The 26,796-nt window shown below is 47.1% G+C and overlaps 1 protein-coding gene across 5 annotated transcripts in view; it reads right to left on the minus strand.

Annotated features, from left to right (window-relative positions):
• Nucleotides 1-26,796, minus strand: part of LOC138652018 (sulfotransferase 2B1-like) — a 267,378-nt gene that overhangs the window by 180,513 nt on the left and 60,069 nt on the right. Inside the window, exon 1 of one of the 5 annotated variants that reach the window (XM_069742711.1) lies at nucleotides 4,585-4,668. The exons of the other annotated variants lie outside the window; for them this stretch is intronic. The gene's annotated coding sequence lies outside the window, so the exon portion shown is untranslated. Of the gene's footprint in view, nucleotides 1-4,584; nucleotides 4,669-26,796 lie in introns of those variants that run through there. 5 annotated transcript variants of the gene reach the window in all.

Raw genomic sequence — 26,796 nt, forward strand, 5'->3', positions numbered from 1 at the left:
AGCCAAAAACATCACTGCTCTAGAGGAGATCTGCATGGAGGAATGGGCCAACATACCAACAACAGTGTGTGGCAACCTTGTGAAGACTTACAGAAAACGTTTGACCTCTGTCATTGCCAACAAAGGATATATTACAAAGTATTGAGATGAAATTTTGTTTCTGACCAAATACTTATTTTCCACCATAATATGCAAATAAAATGTTAAAAAAACAGACAATGTGATTTTCTGGATTTTTTTTTCTCAGTTTGTCTCCCATAGTTGAGGTCTACCTATGATGTAAATTACAGACGCCTCTCATCTTTTTAAGTGGTGGAACTTGCACTATTGCTGACTGACTAAATACTTTTTTGCCCCACTGTATATATTTTAAACACTGTAATATAATGCCTCATTCAGCTGGACACAAAGACATCTCTGAAACACCATCTGTTTAAGTGTTTGGTTTATTGTAGCACCCAAGCTTAAAAGTAAACACAGCCCTCTGGGCAAAACAGAAAAAGAAAGAAACAAAAGAAAGAAAACCCAGTCCTTTTTCCTAGCGGGATCAGACTGCTAACACATAGCAATGTGCACTGTTCAGTTAGGGCATAGAACTCCCTAGAGTCCTATCTTTCCTGGAACTACTGAACACTGGAAGCTCTGCCAATCATCTATTTATGCCCTGACCTTGTGGCTCCTTTATCATGTGACTGATCACATGATTCTGACATCACACAGGTCCTGGCAGTTTTTTTGGAGGCAATACATGGACATTCTCCCTCCTGGTCTATGAATGTCCACTAAAACCAGCCCATTATATAATTTTATATATACTGTTGTAGCACGCAGTGCTGGAGGAAACTAACCTGGTTTCACATCACTGACACGACCATGATACATATCTCCCCTCCATCACTTCACCAGTGACTCTGTCACCACACTTATTTCAGGATTTGTGCTGGGTATCAAATAGTGTTCATCCTTTAACAAAGGACACTACGATGAGCTGCATGTTTGAGAAAGGGGGAACCCTGAAATGTGGCCATAGTGTGGGTTTTCAAATACCACTTTGGCGTTGCCTAACCTAAATTGGAATTAAATTTCTGCCTCGTCCACACCTTACCACGTTTGGATATTTTAAATCTTAGCTAGGTAAAAATGGTGAAAGTTTGACCCTCAAACCTGTAAAATGAATGTACTTTTTGTTATAAAAAAGCTTTGGAACAAAATTAGTTATATTATGCACATGACAGCGCTGGTGAGTAGCTGTATCATGGTATTGGAACTTAAAGATGATGAAATATATTGAGGACATAGTTGGTTATTTGGTTGTTGGGGATGGGGTCATGTTTGTTCAGTAGGATCCAGAGGAGGTGTAGAAAGAGTCAGATAACTGATGCCTGGAGGTGGAAACAGACATATCTACCAATCAAGGAGGCTTTAACACACTTGTCCTTGCTGCAGTGGTGCATTCCTTCCACTACAAACATTCAAACAGTGGGCTCTGAAATTCATGTATTGTCCCTTCCCATAATTGCTGGTGCAGTGAATGATGAATTGAATTTGGAGGGTGGGGACAGAAAATGATGACTTGAGGTTGGAAGGTGGGGAGGGCAAATAATGATGATGGTGGGAGAGAGAAATTATCATGAATTGAGGGGATGGGGACAGCAAATAATGAACTGAGGGTGGGGGAGCAAATGATGATGAATTGAGGTTGGGGGACAACAAATGATGATAAATTGAGGGTGGGGGAGAGTAAATGATTAATTTAGTGTGGGGGAGAGCACATGATGTTGAATTAAGGGTGGGAAAGAGAGAAAAGAGTAAAGGTGCTAATTAATGTATATATCTATTGGGTGGGAAAATGGTTGTTAATAGTTCGTGGGGACACAATGGTGGATTACAGATGATATTTGGAATTAATTGTTGTATAATAACTAATTATATATTAATGGTGGGTGCACGTCTGTATTCAGCTTTGTTGTATAGAAGTTGGAGGAAAAGTGGGGAATGTGCTCTAGAAGCAGCGCTCTAGATAACAGTGTTATTTTATGCAGATATCAATCCTGGCTGGAAGAAGTGATGGCAGTCTGTGCTTGATGAAGAAGAAAAATGAAGATGAAGGACTTCAAGTGGAGACGTCACCGGTGAGTCAGTGTGTTACCTGTACACTTACACTATACACTATATACTATATACTGTACATAGCTCCTGTGTATAATATAACTGGTGATCCCTGAATTACCTGAACATTTTACACTATTCACAGAGCTCCTGTGTATAATGTCACTGGGGATCACTGTATTACCTGTATGATATGCACTATATATAGAGATCCATTGTATAATGTCATTGATGATCCCTGTATTCCCTGTACCCTTTACACTGTGTGCAGAGCTCCTGTGTATAATGCATTGGTGATCCCTGTATTACCTGTACACTGACTGTTTAATAAGTTACTCTCTTAGGTCCTACAAGTCCCTTAGCATTTTTAAAATTTTCTTGTACTGTATGTGCTTCATGGTTGTTGCATCTTTCCCATTACTTTTGTACAATACAGATGTTATTTTCTCACTACAATGTTGGAATTTCTGATCGTATTTTTCCCCACTTCTCCTTTAATACAAGTTGACTATTTGTCCGTGTTGAGTGCTATCCTTACATTGGTACTATCTACCATATGTTGAGTACTATATGCGTATACTTTTATTTGTTACCAATGTTGTTCATAAGCTATTTTCATCTATATGCTGGAGCAAACTTTGAATAGCCTGCAGGAGGAGATGGTGGTCCCAAAAGAAGAGGAAGCAGAGGAGGATGCGGAAAGGATAACATTGTCTCTAAGTTCTAAACTGTCTTCACACAGGCAGGTGCCAAGGGAGAGTGGATACTGAAAGCGGCTGATGCAGGTTGTCACACTCCTCTGATGATTCCAAGAGGATGAAACGCGTTGAGAGATGCCAGTTTCAACAGAGGCTTGTGTGTCACCCCAGGAGTTCGGGTACGACAATAGTGCTGCCTTCCTCTCGGGGAGGGTAGTGCTATGCCTGGAGACAAGAGGGATCCCTTTAGCAGGTTATCCCTCGCACAACACATTCTAACTCCAAGCCAGAAGGGGATCTCAAAGCCCTGTTTTTAGGGTAGCTTCCCTGATATATAGATCTTGGTCTGGGGGAGGAGTCAGATAGTCTGAGAGTGAAGATAGACAGGAAAGGAGATTGGGCCTCCTAGGAGCCAGAGTGCAGAAACAAGGGCACCGTGAGTCTGAGGTTGTGGACAACTGAAAGGTCGATAGCAGAAACGGAGGGCATAGGGCTATACATAAACTGCCCGTACAACACCTGAGGTACAGCAGCAGTTAGAGCCTGGAGTCACCATGTACGAGTCCCCAAGAGAATGGCTCAAGCTGCCTACCGTGCAGATATCGTCCGAGGACAGGAGAGAAAGGAGTACCTTGCCTGAAAACTACAGGGAGCACGGGACCAGAAAAGCAGTGCACAGTGGAAGGCTCTCAACCTGGCCTGCCAAGGGGATTTCCACTTGTTTCCAGGCTGCCTGGCCTCCTTCTGTACCTGTTGCCATTACCCTGGACCTGTGACCTTCTACCAAAAGTAAACCAGGTAAAGAATGGCACTCTTATGTCTTCCGTTATTTACCCGCAACACATCATCCATGCTATACACCTTAGGAGCCCTGGGGACCCTGCTTCACCTGTGGGAAGCGTCACCACCTTGCTGCAACAACATCACCCCTGAGGACCCCTTAAAGCAGTGCCGGTCCCTACTGACCGAGAGCCACAGGTGGAGTCACGAAAATAGACTTTCACAATTCCCCTTAAAAGACCATTCCCCTTCATTTAAATGTCCAGGGCACGGACCGGCTCGCAGCCACCGTGTCCACCCCTTTAAATGCAACCGGCCTGGTGGCGAGTACCCCAGGCCCTGGCGGGCGACTCACTTGACTTCTACCTCACCCTCCCTTGCAAGATTTCATGGCAATCAGAGTCCCTCCAACATCGGGTGAGATTTACCCATATTATTGGGCATAAATCATAACGCTGTTCCACACAAGCCAGCGTCACAGTACAAACTTGGTATAAATTTCATAGCCACTGCATAATAATGACCACAAGGGACGCCAGAGGCGTAGCTAGAGCTTTTGCCGCCCGGGGCTGTTCCCGAGTTTGGCGCCCCCCCGGCTCAATACACACAAAGGTTACCAAAAACGGTTTTCCTGTATTGTAGAACTTAAACTGGGCCTAATGGTGTCACCCCCACATGCCACACCTGTGACTTAATACCACCACACCATGACCAGGCCACATAGTGACCGAATAATACTACATACAAGGGACAAATACCACAACACCATTTCCAGACCACATATTACCACCACATAGTGACTGAATACTACAATACTGATCAGTAATAAAAAAAACCCCACAATACTATCACCATAAGTGCCAGTATTCACAGGAGATCTGTACTTAGTATGCAGTGTCTGTGTAGAGGTAATACAGAGATCACTGGTGACATTATACACAGGACCTCTATATAGTATACAGTGTATAGTGTCAGTGTATAGGTAACACTGACTCACCAGTGACGTCTCTAGGTGAAGTCCTTCATCTTTCATCCAGCACAGACCGCCATCATTCCTTCCAGCCAGGACTCGTTTCTGCAGGAAATAACACAGTTATCTCGAGCTCCGCTTGCAGAACACATTACTTAATTTTTCACAACTTCTACATTACATCACATGAAGAAAAAAAGGTGATATAGTGTCACTCTGCACCGTAACAGGACCGCCCCCCCATTTAAAACAGTATACTCAAAAAATAAAATAAATACATCACTGCAGTAATAATATCCCTTAATTAGCCCCTATGGTAATAATATTCCCCACCCTGGCCCCGTTTCTCATTCCTGGCTCCAGCCATATGTTCTCGCATCCTGCCCTCATGAGTATCCATTCTACCCCATATGATCTCCCCATCCTGCCCCACCAGCCTCCATCGTATCCGTCCTGCCCCATGATCCAATCCTGCCCCGTGTCTCCAATCATGCCCCGTATCTACATTCTGCCCATGCCTCAAGTCCTGCCCCCAGTGTGTCCAGCATATTACCCCCATGTTGTCCAGCAATCTGCCCCAGTGTGTCCAGCATATTACCCCCATGTTGTCCAGCAATCTGCCCCAGTGTGTCCAGCATATTACCCCCAGTGTGTCCAGCAATCTGCCCCAGTATGTCCAGCAATCTGACCCAGTGTCCAGCCTTGCCCCAGTGTGTCCAGCAGTCTGCCCCAGTGTGTCCAGCATATTACCCCCAGTGTGTCCAGCAATCTGCCCCATGGTCTCCAGTATTGCCCCAGTGTGTCCAGCATTCTGCCACATGGTCTCCTGTATTGCCCCAGTGTGTCCAGCAATCTGCCCCATGGTCTCCTGTATTGCCCCAGTGTGTCCAGCAATCTGCCCCATGGTCTCCTGTATTGCCCCAGTGTGTCCAGCATTCTGCCCCATGGTCTCCAGTATTGCCCCAGTGTGTCCAGCAATCTGCCCCATGGTCTCCTGTATTGCCCCAGTGTGTCCAGCAATCTGCCCCATGGTCTCCTGTATTGCCCCAGTGTGTCCAGCATTCTGCCCCATGGTCTCCAGTATTGCCCCAGTGTGTCCAGCAATCTGCCCCATAGTCTCCTGTATTGCCCCAGTGTGTCCAGCAATCTGCCCCATGGTCTCCAGTATTGCCCCAGTGTGTCCAGCATTGCCCCAGCCCCAGACAGTCAGACATAAAGAAAAAAAAAAAAAAGTAAAATCCTCACCTCTCCCGTTCCTAGCGCAGGTCCGGTGCAGTCAGCGTCTCTCCGGCTCTGCGACGCTCAGGACAGAGAGGCAGAGCGGCGCGCACAGTAGTGACGTCATCGCGCCCTCTGCTCTGAGACGTCGCAGAGTCAGAGGACGCTGCAGCTGCCGGCGCTGCAGGAACCAGGAGAGGTGAGTATAGAGCGGGGGGCGGGGTCCGGTGGTGGGGGGAGCTGGCCCTGGTCGTGGCGGCGGACGGCTCCGCCCGAAGATTTAAAGGGGCGTCTTTTTTTTTTTTTTTTCTTCTCCTGCAGCGCCGGCCGCCCCCCGCATTGTGCCGCCCGGGGCGGACCGCCCCCCCCGCACCCCCCTTCCTACGCCACTGAGGGACGCTAATAACTTTTTTGATGAGGTAGCATGATCCCATTTGCCTATGGATTCAAATCTGCGGAATCTACTGAATAACCTGTTTGCTTGGATTTTCATGGGCCCATCCAGTGTGGAGGTTCCAAGGCGTAATGGGGTTCATATGACTATGCAGCAGGGCAGACGTTGCTATCACTGTGTAAACAAAAGAGTACGGGAGTACAAAATGCATATTGTTAAGTGGATTTTCATGGGCCCATCCAGTATGTGGGTTCCAAGGCGTAATTGGGTGCATATGACTGACTATGCAGCAGGGCTGGCCTTGCTGCCAATGTGTAAAACAAAGGAGTACGGGAGTACAACTTGCCTCTTTACTGACAGTGGTTAAATATATATATGCTGAATAAGTAATCTTTGACAGAGGGAACTATTTGTATACTCATGTGGATTTGATTATACCATACTTGGGTACCCAGTAACCAGAGGCGTAGCTAGAGCTTTTGCCGCCCGGTGCTGATCCCGAGTTTGGCGCCCCCCCCCCCATCCCCCCTCCCAGCTCAATACACACAAAGGTTACCAAAAATGGTTTTCCTGTTTTGTAGAACTTAAACTGGGCCTAATGGTGTCACCCCCACATGCCACACCTGTGACTTAATACCACCACACCATGACCAGGCCACATAGTGACCGAATAATACTACATACAAGGGACAAATACCACCGCACCATTTCCAGACCACATATTACCACCACATAGTGACTGAATACTACAATACTGATCAGTAATAAAAAAAAAACCACAATACTATCACCATAAGTGCCAGTATTCACAGGAGATCTGTACTTAGTATGCAGGGTCTGTGTAGAGGTAATACAGAGATCACTGGTGACATTATACACAGGACCTCTATATAGTATACAGTGTATAGTGTCAGTGTATAGGTAACACTGACTCACCAGTGACGTCTCTAGGTGAAGTCCTTCATCTTTCATCCAGCACAGGCCGCCATCATTCCTTCCAGCCAGGACTCGTTTCTGCAGGAAATAACACAGTTATCTCGAGCTCCGCTTGCAGAACACATTACTTAATTTTTCACAACTTCTACATTACACCACATGAAGAAAAAAAGGTGATATAGTATCACTCTGCACAGTAACAGGACCGCCCCCCCATTTAAAACAGTATACTCAAAAAATAAAATAAATACATCACTGCAGTAACAATATCCCTTAATTATCCCCTATGGTAATAATATTCCCCACCCTGGCCCCGTTTATCTCATTCCTGGCTCCAGCCATATGTTGTCGTATCCTGCCCTCATGAGTATCCATTCTACCCCATATGATCTCCCCATCCTGCCCCACCAGCCTCCATCGTATCCGTCCTGCCCCATGATCCAATCCTGCCCCGTGTCTCCAATCATGCCCCGTATCTACATTCTGCCCATGCCTCAAGTCCTGCCCCCAGTGTGTCCAGCATATTACCCCCATGTTGTTCAGCAATCTGCCCCAGTGTGTCCAGCATATTACCCCCATGTTGTCCAGCAATCTGCCCCAGTGTGTCCAGCATATTACCCCCAGTGTGTCCAGCAATCTGCCCCAGTATGTCCAGCATATTACCCCCAGTGTGTCCAGCAATCTGCCCTCAGTGTGTCCAGCAATCTGCCCCAGTGTCCAGCCTTTCCCCAGTGTGTCCAGCAGTCTGCCCCAGTGTGTCCAGCATATTACCCCCAGTGTCCAGCATTGCCCCAGTGTGTCCAGTATATTACCCCCAGTGTGTCCAGCAATCTGCCCCAGTGTCCAGCATTGCCCCAGTGTGTCCAGAAGTCTGCCCCAGGGTCTCCAGCATTGCCTCAATGTGTCCAGAAATCTGCCCCAGGGTCTCCAGTATTGCCCCAGTGTGTCCAGCAATCTGCCCCAGGGTCTCCAGTATTGCCACAGTGTGTCCAGCAATCTGCCCCATGGTCTCCTGTATTGCCCCAGTGTGTCCAGCATTCTGCCCCATGGTCTCCAGTATTGCCCCGGTGTGTCCAGCAATCTGCCCCATGGTCTCCAGTATTGCCCCAGTATGTCCAGAAGTCTGCCCCAGGGTCTCCAGCATTGCCTCAATGTGTCCTGAAATCTGCCCCATGGTCTCCAGTATTCAGTGTGTCCAGCATTCTGCCCCATAGTCTCCTGTACTGCCCCAGTGTGTCCAGCATTCTGCCCCATGGTCTCCAGTATTGCCCCAGTGTGTCCAGCAATCTGCCCCATGGTCTCCTGTATTGCCCCAGTGTGTCCAGCATTCTGCCCCATGGTCTCCAGTATTGCCCCGGTGTGTCCAGCAATCTGCCCCATGGTCTCCAGTATTGCCCCAGTATGTCCAGCATTCTGCCCCATGGTCTCCAGTATTGCCCCAGTGTGTCCAGCATTCTGCCCCATGGTCTCCAGTATTGCCCCAGTGTGTCCAGCATTCTGCCCCATGGTCTCCAGTATTGCCCCAGTGTGTCCAGCATTCTGCCCCATGGTCTCCAGTATTGCCCCAGTGTGTCCAGCAATCTGCCCCATAGTCTCCTGTATTGCCCCAGTGTGTTCAGCAATCTGCCCCATGGTCTCCTGTATTGCCCCAGTGTGTCCAGCAATCTGCCCCATGGTCTCCTGTATTGCCCCAGTGTGTCCAGCAATCTGCCCCATGGTCTCCAGTATTGCCCCAGTGTGTCCAGCAATCTGCCCCATGGTCTCCAGTATTGCCCCAGTGTGTCCAGCAATCTGCCCCATAGTCTCCTGTATTGCCCCAGTGTGTCCAGCAATCTGCCCCATGGTCTCCTGTATTGCCCCAGTGTGTCCAGCAATCTGCCCCATAGTCTCCTGTATTGCCCCAGTGTGTCCAGCATTCTGCCCCATGGTCTCCTGTATTGCCCCAGTGTGTCCAGCATTCTGCCCCATGGTCTCCAGTACTGCCCCAGTGTGTCCAGCAATCTGCCCCATGGTCTCCAGCATTGCCCCAGCCCCAGACAGTCAGACATAAAGAAAAAAAAAAAAAAGTAAAATCCTCACCTCTCCCGTTCCCAGCGCAGGTCCGGTGCAGTCAGCGTCTCTCCGGCTCTGCGACGCTCAGTACAGAGAGGCAGAGCGGCGCGCACAGTAGTGACGTCATCGCGCCCTCTGCTCTGAGACGTCGCAGAGTCAGAGGACGCTGAAGCCGCAGGAACCAGGAGAGGTGAGTATTAGAGCGGGGGGCGGGACCCGGGGGTGGGGGGAGCTGGCCCTGGTCGTGGCGGCGGACGGCGCCGCCCGAAGATTTAAAGGGGCGTCTTTTTTTTTTTTTTTTTTTATCTTCTCCTCCTGCAGCGCCGGCCGCCCCCAGCATTGTGCCGCCCAGGGCGGACCGCCCCCCCCGCATCCCCCTTCCTACGCCACTGCCAGTAACTGTGTCATTAAGGGCATTATAAGTCATGGCACTTGATGAATAGGGAGACACCCTGCAAGTGACTGTGGTCATAAGGAACATTAGTAGCTGACATACTTGTAGGTTTGCTTGGAGAATTGACACACATCTATGTCCTGTTTTTTAGAATATTTTGGACTTTATAAAGCTACTAGCCATTTTTTGTCTACAGGGTCATAGGATTGGTGACCCTTTTGCACTGTCAGCATTTTATTTACTTCTTCCTTTCCCCCCCATTTCTGTGTTGGTATAGGGTTCACTTTTGTACAGGGGTTCCCCCCCCCTCCTTTTCTTACTCGTTCTAATGTGATTCTATTTTGATATAACTTTATATATACCAAATAAAGATTAAGTTTTATATATCCACTTGCTATTCCCATTTGGACTTTTGTTGGATAATTTACCCTGCTTCTCATACAATAAAGATGTAATTTTTTCATTTCGATGTTGGAATTTCGGATCGTATTTTTCCCTGCTTCTCCTTTAATACAAGTTGACTATTTGTCCGTGTTGAGTCCTATCCTTATATTGGTACTATCTACCATATGTTGAGTACTATATGCATATACGTTTATTTGTTACCAATGTTGTTCATAAGCTATTTTCATCTATATGCTGGAGCAAACTTTGAATAGCCTGCAGGAGGAGATGGTGGTCCCAAAAGAAGAGGAAGCAGAGGAGGATGCGGAAAGGATAACATTGTCTCTAAGTTCCAAAATGTCTTCACACAGGCAGATGCCAAGGGAGAGTGGATTACTGAAAGCGGCTGATACAGGTTGTCACACTCCTCTGATGATTCCAAGAGGATGAAACGTGTTGAGAGACGCCAGTTTCAACAGAGGCTTGTGTGTCACCCCAGGAGTTCGGGTACGACAGTAGTGCTGCCTTCCTCTCGGGGAGGGTAGTGCTATGCCTGGAGACAAGAGGGATCCCTTTAGCAGGTTATCCCTCGCACAACACATTCTAACTCCAAGCCAGAAGGGGATCTCAAAACCCTGTTTTTAGGGGAGCTTCCCTGATATATAGATCTTGGTTTGGGGGAGGAGTCAGATAGTCTGAGAGTGAAGATAGACAGGAAAGGAGATTGGGCCTCCTAGGAGCCAGAGTGCAGAAACAAGGGCACCGTGAGTCTGAGGTTGTGGACAACTGAAAGGTCGATAGCAGAACCGGAGGGCATAGGGCTATACATAAACTGCCCGTACAACACCTGAGGTACAGCAGCAGTTAGAGCCTGGAGTCACTGTGTCTGAGACCCCAAGAGAATGGCTCAAGCTGCCTACCGTGCAGGTATCATCCGAGGACAGGAGAAAAAGGAGTACCTTGCCTGGAAACTACAGGGAGCACGGGACCAGAAAAGCAGCGCACAGTGGAAGGCTCTCAACCTGACCTGCCAAGGGGATTTCCACTTGTTTCCAGGCTGCCTGGACTCCTTCTTTACCTGTTGCCATTACCCTGGACCTGTGACCTTCTACCTAAAGTAAACCAGGTAAAGAATGGCACTCTTAGGCTAGGTTCACACTAGCGTTGCGCCGCCCTGCGTCGGCGACGCAACGCGCGACGCACGTAAAAACGCGCGCAAACGCGCGCAAAAACGCGCGCGTTTTGCGACGCGTGCGTCGTTTTTGACGAAAATCGGACGCACAGAAAATGCTACAATGTAGCGTTTTCTTGCGTCCGACGCTAGCGTCGGAAACGACGCACGTGGCGAAAAACGCCACCAAAACGACGCACGCGTCCCCTATGTTAAACATAGGGGCGCGTCGCCGCTGCGTCGCCGCTGCGTCGCCGGCGCGTCGCCGGCGCAACAGCGACGCACATTGGCGGAACGCCAATGTGAACGTAGCCTTATGTCTTCCGTTATTTACCCGCAACACATCATCCATGCTATACACCTTAGGAGCCCTGGGGACCCTGCTTCACCTGTGGGAAGCGTCACCACCTTGCTGCAACAACATCACCCCAGAGGACCCCTTAAAGCAGTGCCGGTCCCTACTGACCGAGAGCCACAGGTGGAGTCACGAAAATAGACTTTCACAATTCCCCTTAAAAGACCATTCCCCTTCATTTAAATGTCCAGGGCACGGACCGGCTCGCAGCCACCGTGTCCACCCCTTTAAATGCAACCGGCCTGGTGGCGAGTACCCCAGGACCTGGCGGGCGACTCACTTGACTTCTACCTCACCCTCCCTTGCAAGATTTCATGGCAATCAGAGTCCCTCCAACATCGGGTGAGATTTACCCATATTATTGGGCATAAATCATAACTAGTGTTGAGCATTCCGATACCGCAAGTATCGGGTATCGGCCGATACTTGCTGTATCGGAATTCCGATACCGAGATCCGATATTTTTGTAATATCGGGTATCGGTATCGGATCAACAGGGATGTGTAAAAAAAAGAATTAAAATAAAAAATATTGATATGCTCACCTCTCCGGCGGCCCCTGGACATCATGCGGCTAACCGGGTGGCTTCTCTGTTTGAAATGCGCGCCTTTAGGACCTGGGAATGACGTCCCGGGTTCTGATTGGTCGCGTGCCGCCCATGTGACCGGCACGCGACCAATCAGAAGCCGTGACGTCATTCGCAGGTCCTCAAATCCTAGAATTAGGAGTTTTTGTGAATGAGAATGACGTCGCGGCTTCTGATTGGTCGCGTGCCGGTCACATGGGCGGCACGCGACCAATCAGAACCCGGGACGTCATTCCCAGGTCCTAAAGGCGCGCATTTCAAACAGAGAAGCCACCCGGTTAGCCGCATGATGTCCAGGGGCCGCCGGAGAGGTGAGCATATCAATATTTTTTATTTTAATTCTTTATTTTACACATCCCTATGGATCCCAGGGCCTGAAGGAGAGTTTCCTATCCTTCAGACCCTGGGAACCATGAGAATATCTTCCGATACTTGATGTCCCATTGACTTGTATTGGTATCGGATATCGGTATCGGCGATACCCAATATTTTTCGGGTATCGGCCGATACTATCCGATACCGATACTTTCAAGTATCGGACGGTATCGCTCAACACTAATCATAACGCTGTTCCACACAAGCCAGCGTCACAGTACAAACTTGGTATAAATTTCATAGCCACCGCATAATAATGACCACAAGGGACGCTCATAACTTTTTTGATAAGGTAGCATGATCCCATTTGCCTATGGATTCACATCTGCGGAATCTACTGAATAACCTGTTTGCTTGGATTTTCATGGGCCCATCCAGTGTGGAGGTTCCAAGACGTAATGGGGTGCATATGACTATGCAGCAGGGCAGACGTTGCTATCACTGTGTAAACAAAGGCGTACGGGAGTATAAAATGCATATTGTTAAGTGGATTTTAATGGGCCCATCCAGTATGTGGGTTCCAAGGCGTAATTGGGTGCATATGACTGACTATGCAGCAGGGCTGGCCTTGCTGCCAATGTGTAAAACAAAGGAATACGGGAGTACAACTTGCCTCTTTACTGACAGTGGTTAAATATATATATGCTGAATAAGTAATCTTTGACAGAGGGAACTATTTGTATACTCATGTGGATTTGATTATACCATACTTGGGTACCCAGTAACTGTGTCATTAAGGGCATTATAAGTCATGGCACTTGATGAATAGGGAGACACCCTGCAAGTGACTGTGGTCATAAGGAACATTAGTAGCTGACATACTTGTAGGTTTGCTTGGAGAATTGACACACATCTATGTCCTGTTTTTTAGAATATTTTGGACTTTATAAAGCTACTAGCCCTTTGTTGTCTACAGGGTCATAGGATTGGTGACCCTTTTGCACTGTCAGCATTTTATTTACTTCTTCCTTTCCCCCCCATTTCTGTGTTGGTATAGGGTTCACCTTTGCACAGGGGTTCCCCCCCCCCCTCCTTTTCTTACTCGTTCTAATGTGATTCTATTTTGATATAACTTTATATATACCAAATAAAGATTAAGTTTTATATATCCACTTGCTATTTCCATTTGGACTTTTGTTGGATAATTTACCCTGCTTCTCATACAATAAAGATGTAATTTTTTCATTTCGATGTTGGAATTTCTGATCGTATTTTTCCCTGCTTCTCCTTTAATACAAGTTGTCGATGTGTCCTTGTTGAATCCTATCCTTACATTGGTACTATCTAGCATATATTGAGTACTATAAGCTTATAATTCTATTTGTTACCAAGAGCTATTTCCATCTAAATGCTGGAGCAGACTTTGAATAGCCTGCAGGAGGAGAAGGTGGTCCCAGAAGAGGAGGAGGAAGCAAAGGAGGATGCGGAAAGGATAACATTGTCTCTAAGTTCCAGACTGTCATCACCCAGGCAGGTGCCAAGGGAGGGTGGATTACTGCGATCAAGGGGGCTGGTGAAAACAAACTGTTATCGAAGATGCAAGATCCGAGGAAAAAATGGAGGCGGAAGAGGTGATAGGTGAGCAACTGTCAGATGAAGAGGATAATCCTCCCCACTCTGTTGTTCCTGGTTGATGGGAGGGGATGGAGGAAATGAGCCTCATTGTAACCCAGCCATCAACACAGCATGAGCTTGGACCTCATGGTAGAGCCCGGCATTTGAGTTCCTTCTTTCTGCACTACCTGCAACATGATCCCCATATAGTTATGATTAAGAATACTGCTGACTACTGGGTTGCCACTCTGTTAGATCCACATTATAAAACCAAATTTTGCCAGATGCATCCCACGCTGGAAAAGGACCCAAGAATGCTGGAGTATCGAAACAAACTTTTAAACAACCTTAAGAGAGCTTTTCCCGAAGACAGCAGTGAATCACACAGTTCACATCACAGCTCTAGTCTGCCGATCTCCGGCATGTCAATTCATTAACATCAAAACATTAGCATCAGCAGTGATGTAAGCGGAAGAAGCACTGTGAGTTATTTGTGAAAGAAGCACTGTGAGTAGTGTTGAGCGATACCGTCCGATACTTGAAAGTATCGGTATCGGATAGTATCGGCCGATACCCGAAAAGTATCGGATATCGCCGATACCGATATCCGATACCAATACAAGTCAATGGGACACCAAGTATCGGAAGGTATCCTGATGGTTCCCAGGGTCTGAAGGAGAGGAAACTCTCCTTCAGGCCCTGGGATCCATATTAATGTGTAAAATAAAGAATTAAAATAAAAAATATTGATATGCTCACCTCTCCGGAGGCCCCTGGACATCACCGCTGGTAACCGTCAGCCTTCTTTGCTTAAAATGAACGTGTTTAGGACCTGAGAATGACGTCGCGGCTTCTGATTGGTCGCGTGCCGCTCATGTGACCGCCACTTGACCAATCAGAAGCCGCAACGTCATTCTCAGGTCCTAAATTCCTAGAATGAGGAGTTTAGGGCCTGAGAATGACGTCGCGGCTTCTGATTGGTCGCGTGGCGGTCACATGAGTGGCACGCGACCAATCAGAAGCCGTGACGTCATGGAAGTCCCTAAACGCGCTCATTTTAAACAAAGAAGGCTGCCGGTTACCAGCGGTGATGTCCAGGGGCCTCCGGAGAGGTAAGTATATCAATATTTTTTATTTTAATTCTTTATTTTACACCTTAATATGGATCCGATACCGATTCCCGATATCACAAAAATATCGGAACTCGGTATCGGAATTCCGATACCGCAAGTATCGGCCGATACCCGATACTTGCGTATCGGAATGCTCAACACTAACTGTGAGTCATTCGACACTTTTTTTAGTCCAAGTCTTACATGTGGTGAACGAATGGAGAAGATGGTGCAGAAGTGTTTACAACTGAATATCAATACCATCAGGGAGGGTCTTCCAAAATAGATAAGTGGCTTGAGCTCGCCACACAGGCCTTGGAGGTTTTATCGTGCCCGGCAGACAGCATTCTCTCAGAACGTGTCTTCAGGGCCGCTGGTGGTGACGGATAAGCGCAGCTGGCTGTTCCCTGAAAGTGTAGACCGCCTAACAACAAGTCATATAACCCCAAGAACATTTGCACCCCAATCGCAGACTATACAGGCTAGGTGATATTGCATTTTTTAGTGTGATGCATTAATGTCAAGTAACTGCACTCTGTGATATCTTTAGCGCAGCTTCTGTGCCTCTGTGGCTGCTGCTTCTGCTAATGTTAGCACAAATTTCTGGGAAGGTGAACAGTCATGGTTGGTTTACATCTGCTGGGTTTGCTGTAGTGGAAGACGTGTCAATAACAATTATACTATTTCTATTCTGATGACATGACTTCGTTCGTGTCAGGCCCTCATTTTTTAAAATGTGAAAACTCTAGCTGGGAGTCCATCGACTGGATTGGTTGTAGTGGAAGACCTGTGGTCCCTATTATACTTTTTCTACTGTGCAGAAATTGATGCCACTTTTGTGGTGCCTGCCAATAATTTTTGGAGATGTGAATGTGGTGCCCCAGGGTCCTGGTCATCACAGTGACATTGCATTCCTCATGGGGAGAGTGATGTTATGCTTGGATGTGATGATGGATATCTCTTTATCAGGTAATCACAATGCACACAACGTGTTCACACTCCAGGCCACAAGGGGGAGCTTTTGATCCTATTCCTAGGTGACTCTCCTATATACATTGTAGTTTGGAGGGAAAGTGAGTCAGTTCCTGTCAGAGAGAGACAGAGCAGAGTGCAGACTGACATACAGTGTCAGAGGTTCTGAAGGGACCCTGTAATCTGAAGTTCTACAGCTCCTGGAGAAAGAGACATACAGAAGGAAAGAACATCATTCAGTGAGCGTGAAGGAGAGCAAATAACCGGTAGCCAGAATACCAAGGTTGTAAGGGACTCTATGACTTACAGGAGAGTCCGGCAGGATACTGCAAGTTACCTGTTTGCCTCAAGACCCAGGAGGCACAGTGATGCATAGAGCCCGGGCCATGATAGAGATCCTGTAAAAAGGCTCGAGTTACCTGTCATACGGGTTTGTGTCCTATCCTATATGGGGGACAGAGAAGAACTGTGAGGACCTTATCAGAAGCCATAGGCAGTAAAGGACTACAACACCACCACGCTAGAGGAAGGCTTTTAACTACACCTGGTAAAGGAGAACTCTGGATTTGCTTCCAAAACGGCCGGACCCTGCCTGTACCTGTGATCTGGTGCCCTGGACTGCGGTTGCCTGAAGCCTATAGTAAACCAGTTAAAGAGACTGCAAATCTGTGTCCTCATTCTTTACTGCACCATTCACCATCTTCCATCTACACATCGGGGGCCGTGGGGACATACTTCTCCTGTGGGAAGTTATACCATCTAGCTGCCATAACCACAGAGGACCCCTTAAACAACGTCGGTCCCCATTGACCGAATACCACAGGTGGCGTCACGAACAAACTTTTTTCACAAAACCTCTTTAAAGACTTTCCCCTTTTACATGGGCACCCAGGGCGATGGACCGGGTCGCCACTGTGACATCCCCCGGTGAACAGCAGATCCAGCACCGGGTACCCCATGGCCCAGGCGAGCGACTCATTTTGGCATCACGAACAGGATGGACCGACCCTGAGAATCGGGTCTTGTGTGCTTAAAAGACTGTGCCTAACTGATTTATTGAGAGACTGTGCATTGTGAATTGCCGCCAAAACTGCCACCGTTATAGCGCCACGAGGAGCACTGGAAAAGAAAAGTGCGCCATCGTGGGCGGGGACTAGTTGCAAGGCGTGAAAATAATGGCCACCCACTCCAAATATTTCTGCACCATGCGGACCTGCCCATCAGCAACTGAGATCCGCCTCCTGATCCTAAATGGCGAGAGAAAGAGGAGGAAGAAGCTCCGCCCTCGCAGAAGAGAGCGGGAATGAGATGAGGAAGTAGAGAGGACCGTGGAGGATGACATGGTTAGCAGCCCAGACCAGGAGCGTGGGGTGAAAGCCGAGAACTCCCCCAGCCACCAGGATGGAAGTCGCGGCAAGCCACCTATCGAAGTCCCAGAGTTCCTGCAAGAAGAAGTGGAGGAGCTGAGCAACCAACTCCTGCGGATGCAGCTGAGCGCCGAGACGCCTTGAAGCCTGCCCATCCCTACGTTGGGGGTTCATGATGAGTCCCTCGCATTGTTGTTGCTGTTTAAATGATTGACTTCAATAATAAATTGCACTTTTGAAAATGCTACCTCAGTTGATAAGGAAATATGCAGCAGAAAGCATAGTAAAATGTTGAACTGGTTGCACTTTGTTTAATAAAGTGATAGTATTTGATATAGTCAGAATAGATGACGTTTGTTTTGCCCTTTGAAGCCTTAAATATAGTATACCCTTAGAGGGTAATTGCATTTCATAGTCAACTGTAGTACTGTTTTCTATTTTTGAAAGTATGCATACCATGTATATACAGGTCCTTCTCAAAAAATTAGCATATAGTGTTAAATTTCATTATTTACCATAATGTAATGATTACAATTAAACTTTCATATATTATAGATTCATTATCCACCAACTGAAATTTGTCAGGTCTTTTATTGTTTTAATACTGATGATTTTGGCATACAACTCCTGATAACCCAAAAAACCTGTCTCAATAAATTAGCATATCAAGAAAAGGTTCTCTAAACGACCTATTACCCTAATCTTCTGAATCAACTAATTAACTCTAAACACATGCAAAAGATACCTGAGGCTTATATAAACTCCCTGCCGGGTTCATTACTCAAAACCCCCATCATGGGTAAGACTAGCGACCTGACAGATGTCAAGAAGGCCATCATTGACACCCTCAAGCAAGAGGGTAAGACCCAGAAAGAAATTTCTCAACAAACAGGCTGTTCCCAGAGTGCTGTATCAAGGCACCTCAATGGTAAGTCTGTTGGAAGGAAACAATGTGGCAGAAAACGCTGTACAACGAGAAGAGGAGACCGGACCCTGAGGAAGATTGTGGAGAAGGACCGATTCCAGACCTTGGGAAACCTGAGGAAGCAGTGGACTGAGTCTGGTGTGGAAACATCCAGAGCCACCGTGCACAGGCGTGTGCAGGAAATGGGCTACAGGTGCCGCATTCCCCAGGTAAAGCCACTTTTGAACCATAAACAGCGGCAGAAGCGCCTGACCTGGGCTACAGAGAAGCAGCACTGGACTGTTGCTAAGTGGTCCCAAGTACTTTTTTCTGATGAACGCAAATTTTGCATGTCATTCGGAAATCAAGGTGCCAGAGTCTGGAGGAAGACTGGGGAGAAGGAAATGCCAAAATGCCTGAAGTCCAGTGTCAAGTACCCACAGTCAGTGATGGTGTGGGGTGCCATGTCAGCTGCTGGTGTTGGTCCACTGTGTTTCATCAAGGGCAGGGTCAATGCTTTATGGTGATGAAGATTTCATTTTTTCAGCACGACCTGGCACCTGCTCACAGTGCCAAAACCACTGGTAAATGGTTTACTGACCATGGTATTACTGTGCTCAATTGGCCTGCCAACTCTCCTGACCTGAACCCCATGGAGAATCTGTGGGATATTGTGAAGAGAAAGTTGAGAGACGCAAGACCCAACACTCTGGTTGAGCTTAAGGCCGCTATTGAAGCATCCTGGGCCTCCATAACATCTCAGCAGTGTCACAGGCTGATTGCCTCCATGCCACGCCGCATTGAAGCAGTCATTTCTGCCAAAGGATTCCCGACCAAGTATTGAGTGCATAACTGAACATTATTATTTGATGTTTTTTTTGTTTGTTATTAAAAAACACTTTTATTTGATTGGATGGGTGAAATATGCTAATTTATTGAGACAGGTTTTTTGGGTTATCAGGAGTTGTATGCCAAAATCATCAGTATTAAAACAATAAAAGACCTGACAAATTTCAGTTGGTGGATAATGAATCTATAATATATGAAAGTTTAATTGTAATCATTACATTATGGTAAATAATGAAATGTAACACTATATGCTAATTTTTTGAGAAGGACCTGTATGTTCCAGCAACATTCAGACATCAATTCCTCCCATAAAGGGAAGCTCCAGTTACATTGATTAACGTGTTTTACCTGTTTACAAGCAATCAAAAATGTTGTATGTCTTTCATCTAACTTGTAACTGTTTATTTTTCTTTTTCCCATTTTTCCGGGAGACGGGATTTAACGGGGGGGAGTGTGGCACCCCAGGGTCCTGGTCGTCACAGTGACATTGCTTTCCTCACGAGGAGAGTGATGTTACGCTTGGATGCAATGAGGGATATCTTTTTATCAGGTAATCACAATGCATACAACATGTTCACACTCCAGGCCACAAGGGGGAGATTTTGATCCTATTCCTAGGTGACTCCCTTATATATATTGTGGTTTGGAAGGAAAGTGAGTCAGTTCCTGTCACAGAGAGACAAAGGAGAGTGCAGACCGACATAGAGTGTCAGAGGGTCTGAAGGGGCCCTGTAGTCTGAAGTACTACAGCCCCTGGAGAAAAAGGCATGCAGAAGGAAAGAACATCGTTCAGTGAGTGCGAAAGAGAGCAAAGCACAGGAGAGTGATGTCAGGGGAGACCAGCTGAGAATGAGCTGCCTCCCTATGAAGCGCAGATAACCAGTGTCATGATCTGGGTTGGAGTTTGCTTTGTTTCTCCTACTCTGGTCTGGTCATGGTGGGGTTAACTATTTCTGCCTCTCTTTGATTTGGGAATGGCTATTTCTTGGTGCTCTTGCTGGCAGCTTGTGTCAGTGATAGTTTTGGGCTTGCTGGGACTGCTAACCTGTGAAACCCCTGTGTTCCTTTTGCCTCTGACCTCCCTTACCTGTACCTCACCTGTCTCCTGTACCTGACCTAGTGTGACTCTGGTGTGTATCCAATCTGTTTGTGACTCGGCTAAAACTCTGACTTCGTCTCCTGTTTTCCGTCTTTGTTACCACACGTCTGTCTGGCTTTTTGACCTTTTGGCTTACTCTGACTCCGTTCTCTGTCTCATGTCTCTGGTACCTTTGCTCCTGGCTGGTTCTGACCCTCGGCTTGTATTTTGACCGCGAGTTCTGTTTTCCCCTTTAAACTATACGCTTACCGACATTTACTGACTTGGCTCGTTTTGACCACTCTCTGTCGCCACCTGGTGGTGCAGTGCAGCTTGCACTGGGCTGCGGTGCAGCAAGTGACACCTCTTTTTCTCTCACCCACTCTCCCTCGTGGAGTCTGAACATATCTGCATTGCTGCAGCGTGACAACTGTTAGCCGGAATACCGAAGTTGTAAGGGACTCTACCACTTACAGCAGAGACCGGCAGGACAGCTGAACTGCAAGTTACCTGTCCGCGTCAATACCAAGGAGGCACAGTGACGCATAGAGCCCGGGTCATGATAGAGATCCTGTAGAAAGGCTCGAGTCAGCTGTCATATGGGGTTGTGTCCTATCCTACATGGGGGACAGAGAAAAACTGTGAGGATCTTATCAGAAGCCACAGGCAGTAAGGGACTACAACATCACCACTCTAGAGGAAGGCTTTTAACACCACCTGGTAAAGGGGAACTCTGGATTCGCTTCCAAGTCAGTCGGACCCTGCCTGAACCTGTGATCTCTTGCCCTGGACTGAAGCCTACAGTAAGCCAGGTGAAGAGACTGCAAACCTGTGTCCTCGTTCTTTACTGCACCATTCACCATCTTCCATCTACACATCGGGAGCCCTGGGGATATACTTCACCTGTGGGAAGTTATACCATCTAACTGCCATAACATCACCCCACAGGACCCCTTAATGCAGCGTCGGTCCCCACTGACCGAGTACCACAGGTGGAGTCACAAAAAAACTCTTTTCACCAAACCCCTTTAAAGACTTTCCCCTTTTACATGGGCGACCAGGGCCATGGACCGGGTCGCCACTCTGATATCCCCGGTGAACACCGGACTCAATATCGGGTACCCCATGGCCCTGGTGGGCGAATCATGAACACTCCTGGTTGGTGGGCATCTGCTGGATTGAGTGTAGTGGAAGACCTATCATTCCCTATTATACTATTTCTATTTTTGTGAAATTTATGCCACTTCTTTGTGGTGTAAGGCCCTCATTTGTTTAAATGTGAATTCTCCTGGTTGGGTGTCCATCAACTGGATTAGGTATAGTGGAAGGCATGCCGGTCCCTATTATACTATTATAACTATACTAAATAGTTACTATATACAATATACCGTACTATAGTACTATAATATACAATATACTATAGTATATTCTACTGTGGTGAAATTGATGCCAAGTCTGTGATGTTAGGCCCCAATTTGTTTAAATATGAACACTACTGGTGGGTGTCCAGCTGCTGGATTTGAAGTAATTGAAGACCTGTCAGTCCCTATAATCCTATTTCTACTGTGGTGAAATTGATGCTATTTCTGTAGTGAAAGGCCCTAATTTGTTTATATGTGAATACCCATGGTTGGGTGTCCATCTGCTGGATTGAGTGTAGTGGAAGAGCTATCAGTCCCTATTATACTATTTTTACTGTGGTGAAATTGATGCCACTTTCATGGTGTCTGCCAATAATTTTTGGAAATGTGAACACTCGCGGGTTGGTTCTGCTGGATTGTGTGTAGTGGAAGACCTGTAAGTCCCTATAAAACTAGTTCTACTCTCATGAAATTTATGCCACTTCTGTGGTATAAGGCCCTCATTTGTTTAAATTTGAACATTCCTGGTTGGGTGCCCATCTGCTGGATTGGGCATAGTGGAAGACATGTCAGTCACTAATATACTATTTCCATCATGGTGAAATTGATGCCACTTTTGTGGTGTCTGCCAATAATGTTAGGGCTAGCGGAACGCACCGAATAAATAGATGTTTTACTGTAGTTGATGCGATCGCAGCCCGGGGTCCATTGTGCAGGAGAACCTGCTGCTAGCAAACGGCGGCACTATATGGTGGTATGAACTAGCTCTGTTACTTCACAGAGTAGCCGTGAAAGCAAAGCACTGCGCCCTGTTAGACTTTCACAGAGGCACAGGCTAAATACCCAAATGAGAGCAGTCAGTGGTCATGCACACACACAAAACTCCTCGCCGGAGGTGCCAGCATTCTAGGGGCTTATTTCAGCCTGGTCCCTGAATACATACAAACACAAACTCCTCGCTGGAGGTGCCAGCATTCTAGGGCCTTATTTCAGCTGAACACAGTCTTACATGACCACTCAGGCACAAAGCACATAACTTAGAAGATACTAGCGCATGGCCGTGCGGTCATGCGAGCCTTAAATAGTTGCAGCACGTACAGGACCTTCCTAGAAGGACCAATGAAAAGCTGCTACAGAGCCTGAGCACCTACAGGACCTTCCTAGAAGGACCAATGGATTTAGCTGCAGTATCTGAACATGTGACCCTCGATCTCCACTGAGAGATCTTACTCTGGGCATGCTCAGAATGAGAAAAGCAGGACTTAGTCCTAGAAGCATCTGCTCGCCGCTGCCCAGCACTGACTTCAGTGGCAAAAGCAGGAAAAGCAGCAGTAACTCTTTGTACAGCGTCACACCTAGCAAGACGCTGGGACCGACGTCTCTGATGAGCAGACTCCACTGTGGCAGGAGAAGAATGGGAGACAGCAGCGGAGATGGCTCGAGATTCCCCCTGTGCAGAGGCGGGAACTTGACCCCTAACAAATAACTTTTGGAAATGTGAACACTCCTGTTTGGGTCTCCTTCATGCGTGTTGCCTGTAGCAGTAGGCCTCTGAGACCGTCAGGCCTCCACTTCTTTAGACTCAATTACCTGTTTTACTATCCTTAAATTTTTCTGACAATGGTAGTCTAGTCTACAAAACTGATATTTGTGCCACCTGAGTATGGCTTAGCATGAAAGCACGTAGAAGTGTTGCATGTGGTATCAGGGATCCCAGCAAAGGAGGCCTACATCGAACTCTCATCAACCTCATCTTACTGTGAGGTTAAATTGAAAGCTGTAAATGCTGTCCAAGACCCTGATACCTCATGCGTGGCTGATTGCTGCAGTGCCATGCTAAAATACTGTATGTACTGTGGGTGAATTGAGGCCACTTTCCTGGTGTCTGTTCCTCTTTTGATGTGTTTTGGCAGCATTTGGGGCCATTATAAGGTGTTGTGCATGCGTTTGTTTTTGCCTCCTATTGACTTGAATGGCGTTTGGTTATGTTCTGTGAATATTCCACAAATTAATCTGTGAATATTGCAAATTCGTCGATCGTAATCCGAATCGAACATTGAAATATTCGCTCATCTCTAATCCCAATATTATTTGTACAATGACAATATATACAGAGCTCCTGTGTATAATGTCACTAATAATCACTGTATTACCTGTGCACTCACATTATGCACTGTTTACGATGTACAGAGCTCCTGTGTATAATGGGACTTATGGTAATATTAGTATTGTGGTTTTGTATTAAAGGGAACCTGTCACCCCGTTTTTTCAGATTGAGATATAAATACTGTTAAATAGGGCCTGCGCTGTGCGTTACTATAGTGTATGTAGTGTACCCTGATTCCCCACCTATGCTGCGCAATACATTACCAAAGTCGCCGTTTTTGCCTGTCAATCAGGCTGGTCAGGTCGGGTGGGCGTGTTCACAGCGCTGTTTCTTCCTCAGCTTTACGTTGGTGGCGTAGTGGTGTGCGCATGTTGAAGTGACTAATCCACTGTGGGCACGTGAACAAGCAGAACGCGATCTGCGCTATCACCCCCTGTCATCGGTGGGGGCGGCCATCTTCCTGGGGCCGCGCATGCGCAGATGGAGTGCTCTGCTGCACGGGGCTTCAGGAAAATGACCACGGGATGCCGCGCGTGCGCACAAGAGATCGCGGCAGCCATTTTCCCAAAGCCGAGTTTGCATCTCGGCTTTGGGAAAATGTCCGCCGCGATCTCTTGTGCGCACGCGCAGCATCCCGCAGCCATTTTCCTGAAGCCCCGTGCAGCAGAGCACTCCATCTGCGCACGCGCGGCCCTAGGAAGATGGCCGCCCCCACCGATGACAGGGGATGATAGCGCAGATCGCGCGCTGCTTGTTCACGTGCCCACAGTGGATTAGTCACTTCAACATGCGCACACCACTACGCCACCAACGTAAAGCTGAGGAAGAAACAGCGCTGTGAACACGCCCACCCGACCTGACCAGCCTGATTGACAGGCTAAAACGGCGACTTTGGTAATGTATTTTGCAGCATAGGTGGGGAATCAGGGTACACTACATACACTATTGTAACGCACAGCGCAGGCCCTATTTAACAGTATTTATATCTCAATCTGAAAAAACGGGGTGACAGGTTCCCTTTAATAAACATTATTATAGTATTCAGTTACTATATGGTGGTAATATGTGGTCTGGTCATGGTGTGGCAGTATTTCTTCCTTGTACGAGGTATTATTGAGTCACTATGTGGTGGTAATATGTGGTCTGGCCATATTGTGACAGTATTTGCCTCTTATATGTGGTATTATTGTTCTTTTTAAAAAATGTATGTGACACATTCACTTAAACAAAAATAAATAAATAATACATCTAAAAAGAGTACAGGTTGGAGTAGAGAAATTTGTGTTTCGAGGGGAGAAATGAGACTTCTTGGATAATGGTCTGATGCCTCTCACACAGCCAAACCAGATCTCCGCTTTGCACTGACGAGGGGCAGTACCCCGAAACACAGTGTCTGCAAATTGAGATTCTGGTTTGGCTATTATCCTAAGTCATGTGACAAGGCTCGTTAAAGGGTCAACATTGACTTGTAGGATGGCTACCTTCCAATAGGTGGCACTAGAGTTCTAGCTCTCTTCCTCTCTGAAGAGACAATTTGCATAATGACCATAAAACAAGCAAATTTTTCCCCAGGGAAACTTTCAGCAGCATGTTGCTAGCACTGTGCGTCGCCATGACCAACACCCTGCTCCTCTGATGGCATTACCTTTTGCACCCCATCTTGTATCCAAATTTTGACCACCCCATAATCATCTTCCCTGAAAGTTGTGTGATATTTGCCTCTTTGCGGGAATTGTCATGAGCTTCATGTCCGCCTACCTGATTCCCTTCTTGAGATTCGCACAGGTTTAGAATGCCATTATGGCTGACAGTGCCCCTTTGACAATGACTCTATAAGCCAGTAAGACAGCTTAGCATTAGCATCATGTTCTCCTTTTATTCCATAACCATGTCTTCTGAGTACATTGACTGGCTGTGCATTTCTTCCAATAAATATACTGAAAGAAGTTGTTTTGGTATAGAATTTTCCTCAGCCCCCCGGGAGCTGTGGGTTAGGAGACTATTGGGCAGAATAAAAACAGGTGTCACTGAAGAATGTAAATTTCGCTCTGTAACACATTAAAGAGTATATCCATTACCCAACTCAGTTACTGTTTTTGCCACAAATGCTTAAGACATTCCCCTAAAGAACCCCTTGAATCTTCTCTTCCAATTTTGTCTTGTTTTATGGCTTTCTGCTTTGCTTTATGTGCCCTGCCATAGATGTAAAGGAGAAGACCAGGCTGTGGGTGCTGACAGAACACTGGGTCCGAAACTGTGGGGGCTAAACCTACAGTTGCAGGAGGGAAGGAGAATGGGGATGGCGAAGTTCTTTAACCTGGGTAGAAGGGGCGTGGCGAGCCAGGAATGTATAAAAGGGTTTTGGTGGGAAAAGAAAGGGGCTTCCCGCGGAGAGAGGATTCAGAGAGGAACGACAGTGAACTGCGGGGAAAAATAAGCCACGTAGTAGCGATCACATCCGGGTACAGAAATGGCTGCTGGGTTTCGGGGTGCTTGCGGACGAACGCACGCAGTGTGGAGAATTGTGGTGAACATCACTTGGTGGAGCTGCAGCATAACGGACTAGGGGCTCAGCAGGTAAGACCGGTGACCGCCCACTGCTGCCAGAAGTGAGGACAGCTTGTTAGGTGGGGAAGCCGGAACAACTCATCACCAGCCTCAGCTGGTGGCCGACCAACCATCTGTCCCAGGAGCGGAAACGGACAGCGGATTCACGCTAAGTGGAATTGATATATAGATTGCCATTTTGAATGACATTTCCCCTAGTTTTCACCCTCATCCTTTATTTGTTTTATTTCCTGTCGCTCCCTGTATGGATAAAATAAGTAATTGTTAACCCTTGCTCTGTGCGTCTGTGTCACTGCATCCGAATACCTGTTTCACATAGACATTACTTCCTCCTCACAATAATCTTCTTTCTTATGACTAATTACCCATCAGCCTTTGTGCTGGGCTGCAAATCAGCAATAAGCACAGACCTATACCTCTGCCTTAACTCCTCCCACAGCATCCCACAGAGCCATAGCCTCATCTCCTATTGAAGACACTGTTGTTACAGGAATGCAAGTAA

Source organism: Ranitomeya imitator, chromosome 10, assembly GCF_032444005.1.
Source record: "Ranitomeya imitator isolate aRanImi1 chromosome 10, aRanImi1.pri, whole genome shotgun sequence".
In the NCBI taxonomy this organism is placed as follows: Eukaryota; Metazoa; Chordata; class Amphibia; order Anura; family Dendrobatidae; genus Ranitomeya; species Ranitomeya imitator.